This window comes from Moschus berezovskii, chromosome 8 (genome assembly GCF_049115385.1).
Source record: "Moschus berezovskii isolate FMDL1 chromosome 8, NW_MosBer_1.0, whole genome shotgun sequence".
NCBI classification, from domain to species: Eukaryota; Metazoa; Chordata; class Mammalia; order Artiodactyla; family Moschidae; genus Moschus; species Moschus berezovskii.
The window spans coordinates 66,874,820-66,887,507 of record NC_142467.1 but is presented as its reverse complement, the minus strand read 5'-3'; the positions used below and the strand labels follow the sequence as shown (position 1 = coordinate 66,887,507).

Here is a 12,688-nt window from a genome sequence, read left to right as displayed (position 1 = left end):
GGAGAAGGAAATGGCAACCCGCTCCAGTATTCTTGCCTGGGAAATCCCATGGACAGAGAAGCCTAGAAGGCTACCGCCCTGGGGTTGCAAAGAATAGGACACAATTGAGCAGCTAGACAGCAACAACAATCACTGTAACGATAATTATAGTATAAGGCAGGGATGCAATAACAACAGAGGTCCACACTGTAAGAAGGGTGGTGACCTACAGAGGCTCCTGGTGGCTCTGTCACCTGAGGGGCCCGCTGTCTCCCTCTGTGAGCAAAGCACTCACACACTAATATCTGTGGATCGCAGTTCCTGTCCTGCTCACTTCTGCCACACACAAGTTGTGGGGTTATTTTGCCTTTCCACTATGTAAAATGCATCAGCTAGATGACAACACACCCCTCCATGAGGTGTTTTCCCTTACCCACTTCAGCGCTTTCAGCTGGCTTCTTAATGGTGGAGGTCACCGCAATTCTGACCTCCAGGTACTGGGGGGCGGGAGTGTTACTGTTTATAATACTACTTGTCACCCTGAGATCCACCCTTTGAACAAAGTAACCAGAAGATGAAAAAGTTCTATGCCTACTATAATAATTAAAAAAAAAAAAGGAAGCCAAGCTTATTGATTCAGATTGCATTAAGACAAAGAAACCTTGACAAATCACAGAGAATGAAGCAGGAAAGACCAAGGAGGCTTCTGACCATGTGCGGATGTAAGTTAATAGAAGCCAGATATGAATTAGCAGAGACTTTTCCTGTTCTGCTACTAGAAGATCACAGATGGTGAGCCTTAGAACGCCATGCCTGGCACACAGTAGGTACTCAATAATTGCAATAGAGCAATCTCATGAGCTGTGTGGATAGAGAAAAGAGAAACTGTTCATAGGTATCAGGGTTAAAAATTAAATATTCTTCTCAACATAAGCTGGCAGATTTCTCATTATAATCACATATTCATTAATTTGGCCAAGAAATCTATTTACTACACATTTACTGAGTTCATGCTATGTTTCAGGCGCTCGTCGAGGTGTTGGGCTCACTGCAGGGAACAAGTTCCCCCTCTGGTGACTGCAGTCTAGTGATGATGCAGACAGTGAAGCTGCAAACTGAAAAATCAGGCTGTGATTTGTCCTATGGAGAAAATCAAACAGTGATATGATGGTGCCTGGCCGGCATAGGAGGGCGGGGCCAAGAAGGCCTCTCAGAGGAATGACATTTAAGCAGAAACCTGGAAGATCACTAGTTTCTTTCTGTGACTTCTAAAGGAAAAACATGGGTGCAGAAGGAACAGCTTGCACAAGAAACCTAATGTGAGAAAAAGCTTGGAATGGAAATGGGAACATGGGATAATTTAAAATGTGGGAATGATGTTTTAAAATTGACACTTAAAAAAAAAGTAGTACTTGTTGCCAATGATATTTGTCTACCAATCTCAACATGATGGAGTGGACAGACGCCACTAACTCTGAAACCATCCCATTCATGGCAACCTCAGGTGTCTGTGGAAAGGTATGGGATAGTTAGGCATTGTGCTCACCATGGACCTCAGGCAAGCCACTCACCACTCGGCCCGTTTCCAACTGAAAAGGCCAAGGCCACTGAGCCACAGTAGTATTTCTGAGGGTCAGACGAGACCATTTGCTGCATTTACACCAGGGCTTGTTGTCAATGGCTCACACCATGCAGTCTCTTGGCAGAGAGGAGAGGGCTGCAAACACCTACTGGAATGGCCCGAGCAAAGGTCCTTGGTGAGGCCTGTCCTCAAGACCTGTGGTTTGACCGTTAGAGGCTGGTTTCTAAAGTAAGCCCATCACCAGCACCCTCAGCTGGCTGGGGTTGAGAATACACAAAAATGAGGAATCAACAAAAATTCAGGGAGTCAGTGAGCACAGCTCCCTTATCTCACCCATGTGGATCTTTGTGAACATCACAGTGAGGGGCAGGAAGGAGCCGTCCTCACTCCTGACCACCTCGGCTGTGGGGAACCCTGTTGTCTGACCTCCAGGCCTGGAGTCTCTTCAAGATTGCAGAGTCAGCCCTGGGGGACAGGCTTGGGGACCAGAGGGATGCTCCTGAGCTCTGCCCTTGGTGAATGCCCTACCAGGACAACCCCTTTTCACTCCATTCTCCTTGGCCAGATGCCAGGGGACTAGGGGACCCTTGAATGTATAAACAGATTAAAAAGAATGTTTAATTTATACTGGGCTAGAGGATACAGAGGCATTTTAGAGACCACAGCAAAATAGAATAGTTGGTGAGGGGACTGATATCTGCTCATCATATTTGTTTTCTAAGAAATATCTTATCCCAAAGATTTCTCTTAAAAAAAATTGTAACACTAACATTAGTTTGAAGAAATGAGATTTACTTTGGGGAGGGGTGTTATCTTGTAACCCCATGGACTAACACTACTCCTAGGATTTTTCTTGTTGCTCTTCAACTACTTTCAGATGGAAAAAAAAAAAAAAAAACTTGTAACAATACCTTTTGTTAAGAACACTTTACATTCCATGTATTCTTAGCTCTCTGAAAGTAATTCTGCTTTTAACAAGACTTTTCATTAATTAGTTTCTTCTTTCAAGATTCCAGTTCTTTCAGAAATGCTTTGAAATATAGCTGTTCTTCATGCATTTTCTTTTGCTTAGAAAAGCCTTTTCCTCAGGCTTAGAAAGAGCTGGGTAATAACCAGTTTGGATAAACAGCAAAACACATTAGTGTTAATATTGCCAATTTTCTATCACATGAAGATGTATGAACACCACAAGGTTTTGATTTTGACTAAATCTACAGGCTCAAATGTTTAAAAGATAGATTGTTCTTCTGGGCTTCTAAGGATAAAATTGAGTCAAGTTTGTGTCAGCCTGAAAATTAAATTGTGAATATTGTCATAATGGAAATTTCTTACATTTGCAAGCCAGTCCCTTATCAGAAAGTGGAAGGGAGAAAAGTGTGTATCCCTATACTTCTCTCGTCTAATTCTGTATTCTGTTTAGTCCTTTGATGTTAATAGTTTAAATTACTCTGAGTACTTTTCCACCACGAGGGCTTTAGCTCTGCTTTCAAACATCTATAGATATAATAATGTGCCTCCCCAAATGCCATGAGAAGTTTTATGAACTCTTTTAGAACTCTTCCCCAGAGAAGGTGCATTTAATAGAGGAAAATGTCATGTTTCATTAGTATATTCGTGCTCACACAAATTTAGTCTTCAGAAAAGATAGTGCTTGTAAAACTGAAACCAAAACTGACAAATTGTGCCTCTGTTTAAAAGCTGAAATCCTCAAATAGAGAATCATTCTCACATACATCAGCATAAATCTATAAAACATTTACTTTCCCCTCGAATAAAAATTCTTCTAAGATTCTGTTCCTAGCATGCGAAGCTAGAGACCCGTGTCCTGAGTCCTGGAGGTCATTTGGCAGAATTCCATGGAATCTGGGCAGCTTTATATGATTTGTCCAATGCATGAGCATGGATGTGTTTGAAATCAGGAATACCTTTTAGCCTCACTTCCCAGAGACTGTACAATAATGACATCTGAGGTCTCTACTGCATTATGATTTCAAAGGGAGGGGACCACATAGAAACCAGAAATTCTAGAGTGGAGAGATTCAATTAAGACGCAGAGTGGATCACATCCACTAGAGACAATGACCGAAGGCTTGGGAATAAAGTAGTTTCATAAATAGAGATTTAGATCTTTCATTTCTGATCCTAGGGAAATATTCTCTTCAGGGCTGAGCAGCCTAGGAGGTAGACACAAATATGGGAGAGTCTAGCAGAGTGTTAAGATGTATAACTTTGGACCCGAAAGAGAATTCAAATTCCAAATCTCCTACTTAATAGCTTAATGACTTCAGTTAAGTTACTTAATTGCTCTGAGTTTTAATGTCTTCAAACAAAGGGTTATTGTGAGGATTAAACAAGTTGTTGTGTTTATTGATGTATTTCTTCAACAAATAACCACCAAAACCAAGCGGCTATTCTAAATGCTGAGACAGAATTGAACAAACCAATAAAGTTGTGACTCTCAAGAGGCTTATATTTTTAACACAAGGAGACAAATGAACAAAGATTCTGTTGAGTTGTGACATAATTGCTATGAAGATACGTTTTAAAAGGATCACCCTGGCTATCGTGTTGAAACAAACTCAAGGCAGGCAGAGTTAGAAGATGTGTTAACAAATAATCTAAGCAGGGCCCAAATAAGCAAACTTATAAATGAAGGCGACACCACAGAAATAGAATCATAAGGTAATACTGCAAACAAGTATGCTGTTGAATTTGACAACTTAGAAGAAATGGATAAACTCCTAGAAATAGAATCTTTCAAGACTGAATCAGGAAGAAACAGAAAACATGAACAGACAAATGACTAGTACTGAAATTGAATTAGCAATCAAAAAAAACACCCAATGAACAAAAGTCTAGGACTGAATGACTTCACAGGGGAATTCTACCAAACATTTAAAGAGGAGTTAACACCTATTCTCAAACTACTCCAAAAAATTGAAGAGAATGGAATGTTTCTAAACTCATTCTATGAGGCCAGCATTACCTTGATACCAAAATCAGACAAAGGCACTCCAAAAAAACAAAATTACAGTCTAATATTCCCAATGAATGTAGTCACAAAAATGAAAGACTTATACTCTGAAAACTATAAGACACTGAAGAAGGAAACTGAAGATGACACATATAAAAGGAAAGATATCCCATGTTTATTGACTGGAATAATTAATATTGTTAAAATGTCCACACTACTCAAAGCAATCTATATATTTATTGCAATCCCTATCAAAATACCCATTATATTTTTTAAGAACTAGAATAATCTTAAATTTTGTATAGAGCTTAAAAAGACCCTAAATAGCTTAAGTAATTTTGGGGAAGGAGCAAAGCTTGGGATGTCACACTCCCTGACTTTAGACTATACTACGAAGTTACAGTAATCAAAATAGTATGATACTGGCACAGAAACAAAGATCAATAGAAAAGAATAGAGAGCTCAGAAATAAACCCATGTATATGGTCAATTATTCTATGACAAAGGAGGGAAGAATATATAATGGAAAAAAGACAGTCTCTTCAATAAGTGGTGTTGGGAAAATTGAATAAGTATATATAAAAGAATTAAATCAAAACATTTTTTCATACCATATACAAAAATAAAGTCAAAATGAATTAAAGACATAAATTTAAGACCTAAAGCCATAAAACTCCTTTTAAAAAAGGCAATATGCTCTTTGGCATTGGTCTTAGCAATATTTTTTTGGATCTGTCTTCTCAGGGAAGGAATGCAAAAGCAAAAATAAACTAATTGGACAAAATTAAACTAAAAAGCTTATGCACAGTGAAGGAAACTATCAATGAAATAAAAAGACAGCCTACTGAATGGAGGAAGATATTTGCAAATCATATAACCAATAAGGTGTTAATATCCAAAATATAGAAAGAACTGTTACAACTCAATATAAGAGAACAGTAGGGAGGTTTCTCAAAAAATTTAAAATAGAGCTATCATATGATTAGCGATTCCACTCCTAAGTATATATCCAAAGAAAATGAGTACACTTATTTGAAAAGATATAGCACCCCAATATTCATAGCAGTATTTACAATGGCCAAGATATGGAAGCAAATCATATGTTCAATGACAGACAAATGGATAAAGAAGATGTGATATATAAAGAAGATGTGTGTGTGATATATGCCACACACACAATGGAATATTCCTTGGCCAAAAAAGGAATAAATTTTTGCCCTTTGCAGTATTATGAAAGGACCTTGAGGGTATTAGACTAAGTGAAATATTACACAGAGAAAGACAAATATTGTATGATATCACTTATATGTAGAATCTAAAAAAAATTTTTTTTTATGAAACAGATTCAGAGACATACATAGAACACACTGGTGGTTGCCAGGGGGGTGAGGGGTGTGGAAGGGGCAAAACAGGTGAGGGAGATTAAGAGATAGAGACCACTAGGTATAAAATAGTTAGATAAGTTACAAGGATGTCATGTATACCCCAGGGATACAGTTAATTATTTTATAGTAACTTTATATGGGGTATAATCTATAAATATATCAAATTACTGTGCTGTACACCTGAAACTAGTATAAAATTGTCAGTCACCTATACTGCATTTTAAAAGAAGAAAACCAATCAATCAAACATAATGATAGCTTTGAGGGCTGGCAGTAGAACATCAAGAACTAGTCATATTTTAGATTTGTTTTGAAAGTGAAGATGATAGCCTTTGCTGAGGGTTTGGAGATGGAATATAACAAAATAAAGAAAGCAAAGACAATCCCAATACCATAGATCTGATCATCAACCACAATGTTGTCAAGACTGTGTCAAGACAAGTAACTGGCATGGGGAAGCCTGGGGAAGGGGTAGATCTGTGTATGAGTATGTGGCAGGCTAGTATGTATGTCCAAAAGAGGAAATCAAGAGTTCAGTTTTGGACATGTTCATTTCAAGATGCCTATTTGGTATATAAGTAGAGCTACTGAGCAGATGGTTGCAGGAGGTAAGGCCAGAAAGGCACAATGCCTGGTATGCTTTCTATTTTTGCAATCCCTATAGTATCTGAGTGCTAGATGCTGGTCTTGAGGTGTTTCTCAGCAACCTGGGTACCCAAACTCTTGAAAAGTCCCAGAAGATGAAACTATCACTTGGGCAGCCAAGAGGTGACCTGCTGGACACAGATTCAGAGAGCTGGAAAGCTGGTTGGATTAATTCCAGGCCTCATTTCCTGTAGGTAAACTCCCTGAGAGTGCCTGCAAAAAGGTACATCAGTCACTCATCAGCAGAACAGACGTTGCTCTGGTCCTCAGTGGATGGTTGCTGCCCTTCTTTGCAGGGTCTCTCTGCTCATAGCCCCCGACCTGCCCCTTAAATTCACTAAAACCCATAGGCCCCAGCCCACCCAGACCTTAGCTCTCACTTCCCTGGACTATGGTGACAGCCTGGCACTAGCCTCCCTCTCCTTCCAGCCAGGCAGTTTCCTGTCTTCACCCTCCTAAGCAGTCTGCCCTAGAGTGATCCCAGTAGTTAAGATACCTGCAAAATCAGGGGTAAGGCTCTAATGGAACTCAGCAAAGTCAAGATGATGAGATGAGCTGGGATGTCAGAGAGGCAGGTAGCTGCCTTCTTTGATTTGGATTCATAAATCATAAGTCTGATCATTTCCAAAAACCTTTGCTGGTGCCCTAAAGCCTATATAATAAATCCCAAATTGCATTCCACAAAATGGCACAATTTTTCATGCCTTCTCATTCATTTGCTCACTCACTCACGTTTTCATTCATTTCTTCATTACTGAGACCTACTATGAGGCCTTGTGCTGGACTCGGGAGATACACCGACAGCACACCATCCTCTCCTCACCCCACCTTACCCCAAGAATTGTGCAGCTGAGGGAAGAGGTACACCTGTGAAATGAGGCTTTCCACCAGATGCGCAACACCTTTGCTTGGGGTTCATAAATATATCTCCAAACACAGGATCCTCCTTAAAGGGGTGGATCTCTCCCTTCCAGCCACGCCTCATGCCACCTCCTCCAGGCAGATGTATGTGTGCTCCTCTCAACCTAAAGCAAAACTCTTTGTTCAGCATTCCCATAGAACGGGGCTCACTTCTTAGAAGACTACCAAATTTCGCCTTCTAGTGTTCTCTCCTCCTCCAGGATGTCACTAAGGACAAGACACAACCCATGATTACCGGTAAGCTTGACAACCAGCAAATCCTCAGCACACAGCTGTCCAATGACAACCTGTCACCAGCCCACAGGAGAAAGCCCCTCTTTACAGGCACCCCATCAAGAATCTGCCTGCAACGCAGGAGACCCCGGTTAGATTCCTGGGTTAGGAAGATCCCCTGGAGAAGGGAAAGGCTACCCACTCCAGTATTCTGGCCTGGAGAATTCCATGGACTGTATAGTCCATGGATTTGCATAGAGTTGGACATGACCGAGCAACTCACTTCACATCCCACCTTCTGGCGGAAAATAAGCTTGGACACAAAGTGATGTGGTAATCTGGTTATAGCAGACTAAATACTGATGTCCCAACAGCCACCATTTGCAAAGATTTACAGCGTTCTGGGTTGTGTTGATAAAATCACATGCATGACCTCCTGTCACGCTCACATAGATACTATTCATCACCTTCCTTTAACAGATGAGGACGCTGAAGCTCAACAGGGCAATGACTTACTTGAGGTCATACAGCTGGTCACCAGCAGAGTCAGAACTGAACCCCGATCTTTGAGAGTCTAGAGCCAGAGTCCTTCCCGCTGGGTGCTGTGGCTTCTCTATGGAGGACTGGATGTCTGAACGAAGCAGGGGCAGCAGTGCAGGCAGAGGAGAATATGGCACAGGCATGCCCCACTGGGAGTGATGGCCTCTGTCCTTCGAGTAATTCTCCTGTCCCGCTTTTGCTGGTACAGCACCAGCCACTCAGAGTGAGCGCTAGTGTGGGAGGAGAGACAGCAGGCGGGGGTGGGTGCTGGCACCATCCCAACCTTGGCCTCCCTCTGGCTTTGTTTCCAAGCTGTTTGACTGTGCAAACAGACCATGGCAAGTGGTCACCCCACTGTCTGCTTTCCTGAGCAGCTGCAAAACGATGTGAGGTCTGCGCCAGTAGTAAGTGAAGCAGGGCACACCTCCACCCCACAGGCATATGTTCTCCAACCTCAGGGAAATAAAAGGTGACTGTTATGGCCCTTCCTGATTCCAGCAGCCCTGGGTCAGATGCTTCCCATAAACAGCTACCAGAAGAACGCAGCTGTGGCCCCATTGAGTCTGTGATCCCTTCCTGGAAATTTTAAGATATTCTGAAGCCAAATGTAAGAGTGACGTACTCTTTGAAAGTCAAAGGGGAGACCCTCTGATCATCCTGTTACTGAGGGAAAAGAAAAAGACCTTGACATGACAGTTGTTATTGATGATGTGATGTACTTGACTAGCATGTTCCTAGAGCTGATTATTACAAATTGTGAGTTTTAGAAATGCTGCTAATCAGACGGAGGGATGGGGAGGGGCAAGGCCAGAGGAAATTCCAGCTGCTGGAAACTCCTATTTCACTCCCAGCAGGGTGGGCCCACTCTCTGAAAGATACAGCATTCCCGACTCAGCCTCCTATAGAAGTGACGGTTGGGAGCGGCCCCGTGGCCCCAGCAGAGGCCACTGACAAGACTGCCCTTGCACCTGCACTCTAATCAGACCCAGAGGACGAAACCAGCAAGCCATGCTCAGGAAATGAACTCCAAGCATGGAGAATGTGCCCTCTTGCTAACGGGTTCATGGTGGCATGAGCCAATGGAAGAAAGGCTTCAGCCCTGCTTTCAGAGAGGATACAGTGAGACTCTCTGCATCTCGTAGTGCAGCGAAAGGACCACACCCACAGGTGGCATAGTTCCTTCTGACCCATCGTCATCCTTACACCAAGACGGCTCTGCCCAGAGCACTGCCCAGGGATCTGGGCACATCAGCCCCTATAGAGACCTGACAACCATCAGAGTGGAACTAAAGGACTCCTGATGCAGTGAAAACTCCTCAGAGGCAGAAGTGTAAGTTCAGCCACCCAGTCAGCTAGCAGCCTCCCAAGTAGAGGCAGGAGTCCTCCCAGTTCTCACTCTCAACTCCCCTGGTCTGGCCCTAACCGTGGCACCCAACACACTGCATCATCACTGCCTAATTTCTCCCTCGGGGTCAGGACTGATTCAGACTAATGGCTAAAAATGGTATAAACCTCATGTACTACCCGCTCGGTACAAAGTACTTATACATTAACACCAGTGCTGGCAGTGAGTATACCCAAAGAAGGCCTTTATAGTAAATTTGCTGTCTGTTCTAGCCACCTGGGTGATAACAATCAGCATCTGACTGCCCTGGGGTAGAGCTCCTGAGTACAACACACTTGGAGTGCCATTTGTCACTGCAGCCGTGTGACTGAAGCCCTGAGTTGTGTATATCCTCAGAAGCAGTGTGTCCTCATGGGCCATGACCACCCTGCAGCCTGCAATCCTCAACACATAGAGTCCAACTGAAGAAAGGTGGGCTCTTGGGGGTGACCTCCTGCAGAGAAAGAATGGGGGATGCAAAGTCCTAGTGTAATCTACCCGGTGCTCAGGTAAGAGGCTAGGCAGCCTCCCCAGTTTGATCCAGGTATTGATGCTGAAGGTACCAACTCCTCCACCCAAGTGGCTAACGTCAAGATATCCTTTGAAGAAATGTTTGTTGAGCCTTTGAAATATGGTTGACGCCTTTGCACATCATAGAGAAGTAGAAAGAGATTTGACATAGTCTGTATTTTTCCAAGTATTTTCTAGGCAAGTCTGCAGAGGGTGATTAGAAGCACAAGGTACAGAAAGATAGCCCCGGCTTGCATGTCTTAAAACCAGGCACAGGAAAAACTTAATGAGAAAAGATGAATGTTATGTTTGTTATGCAGGAGGGCACCAGCGGACAGTTACATCTGCCATCCCCTAAATTAGAGCTATTTGTTCTCATAGAATTAATTGCAGAAATAAATAAAATTTATCTTCGATATTTGGCATGTGATCTTAGAAATTAGAATGCATGAGCTCACATTTTCAATAACTCACATATAAATATAGACAAACGGATGTTTTAATTCAAATTTAATATACAGTAGTTAAATTAATGATTTTTCTCGGTTTGTTTTTAATTGGGGGGAAAAAACCTCCCAGCCACACTGTATAAATCAAACTCACCCAGCGTGTTTGCATGATAGAGAAGTCAGCACGTTCATGGCCATGTATCAAGATCTGATTTGCTTAAAATAAATGACTCCTGCTTCTAGCTCCAAACGCAGCATCATGTTAATGCATATTCATAACTGGCCATTTCTTTCCTTTTTTCCTCCTTTGTGTTTTATATATTCTGGATTGAAAACATAACCAAGGACATTTGTTCCCAGGGGCCAGCTGGGTCAGGAATGCTATAGTCAATTGGATTAAAGATGTGATGAAGCATCTTTTACTGCTCTGAAAGCAGACAGGAAAGGAAAAGCCCCTCCTGCAGAACTGGACTTGGGCTGCAGGACTGCAGGGTAGGTGGGTGGGAGCACTCCCTGCTGGGGCCGAGGCGGTGGGTGCCCACACAAGGAGATGGTGAAGGACGAGACCCGGAATGCGGGCTCCGCTAATTGCTCCTGCGCATAGCTCATCTCGCATCAGCCGCAGTGATTGCCTCTTGATTTCATGCTAGATGGCTATACTGCTACCAGGAGCCTCTTGGTGAGTTTGTGGACCATACGAAAAAGGCATTTTTATCACCGGTTTAATGCCCCATGGCTGACAGGGAACAGGCGCGCGAGAGAAGCGATGCTATGGCTTGGGCATTAAAGGGATCATTAAGCTCCGCGTTAAGGAAAGGTCTTGTTTTCAGTTACATGCCAAGTTCAGAGCCAAAAGTGACGGGTAAGCAAAAGGCAGGGGGGATGCTCACCTTGCCTGGCCAGTCGCTCCCCTGCATCTCCACCTCCTCCATCCTCCTAGCCACCCTCCTGGTCAGCCCTGGATGGTTACAGAAGGAGGGCATCCACCAGGAGCAGAGGCTTGCACCCCAGCCCTACTCACTGGTTGCGATCCTCTGAGAGATGATGTGACCCACCCCTGTGCCCTCACTTGTTGTTTCTCAGCCCCCTTGAGCTTCCCCAGGGGAAGCTGAGGTCCCCTCAAAGAGGCAACCACTGGCATTGAGCCTCTCCTTCACCCCAGGCAACTGCTGTTCCCCCAGTACCCTTGAAGCCTTCCTTTAATGCCCGGCAGAGAGAGGCTCACTCTCTCCCTGTCAAGCCTAATCCCGGGTCTTCCTGCCTCCGAGTATCCAGGGACTCATCACTGAGACACCGAGTTTGTGGAACGTGAGCATTCAACCAGGGGACTCGAAGCATTTCAAGAAATGGGAAACTGTCCTCCTGGTACAATTAGCTGGTGCATGGATCTTACCCACACTGATGGTGGTCTGGGGAGATGGCCCAGTGGAAAGAAGAAATCAAGTGGAGTTGAGGGCTGCTGTAATTTACAGATGACCTGGGGCAGCTATAAATAATGAACATCCCCAAATTATGATTCATTGTTTTATCAGGCATCCTGCTTCTTCCCAAAGAGAAGCTCCAGGGATGGAGATATATTTGTGACAAGATTTATATGGCAGCCATGTTGCTTTAGTCTATACCCAGAGGACATGTTCCTAAGTTCCTATGAATTCTTCTCTAACAAATTGTTAAATGGCAGCACTGAACTCTTGACCAAGTGCCTAGGGTCAGTCCAGCCCTAGCAAGGTCAACCAACCAGTAGTGACAAACATACAGTCCTAATCTTCAAAGGGCCAGGGCAACAGCTCTCCTGATATCAAGACTCAGCAACTCTTCTGAGATTGGGCCATCACTCTCCAAGATACTATACTGTCTCTTCTGCTAGAAATCCAGTTTGAAAGTGACAAGCCCTATCTCCTCTGCATTCAATTCAAAGTTTGTGGGTTTTCAATATGGCACCTCAGACAGAACACAGTTACACTGGGGCAAGGTCCTTCCTTGAGTGGCTGAGTTGGGTAGGGGAAGCCGAAATGGCCCAAAAAATAAAATTTCTGACAATAGTCACCTAAGGTCCAGTATATGCTCTGTCTACACAAAGAAAGGGCTTCCCTGGTAGCTCAGATA

At 43.3% G+C, this 12,688-nt stretch overlaps 1 long non-coding RNA gene across 1 annotated transcript in view; it reads right to left on the bottom strand.

Moving 5' to 3' along the window:
• LOC148777084 (uncharacterized) overlaps positions 1 to 12,688 on the bottom strand; it is a 173,728-nt gene that overhangs the window by 20,865 nt on the left and 140,175 nt on the right. The window lies entirely within an intron of this gene.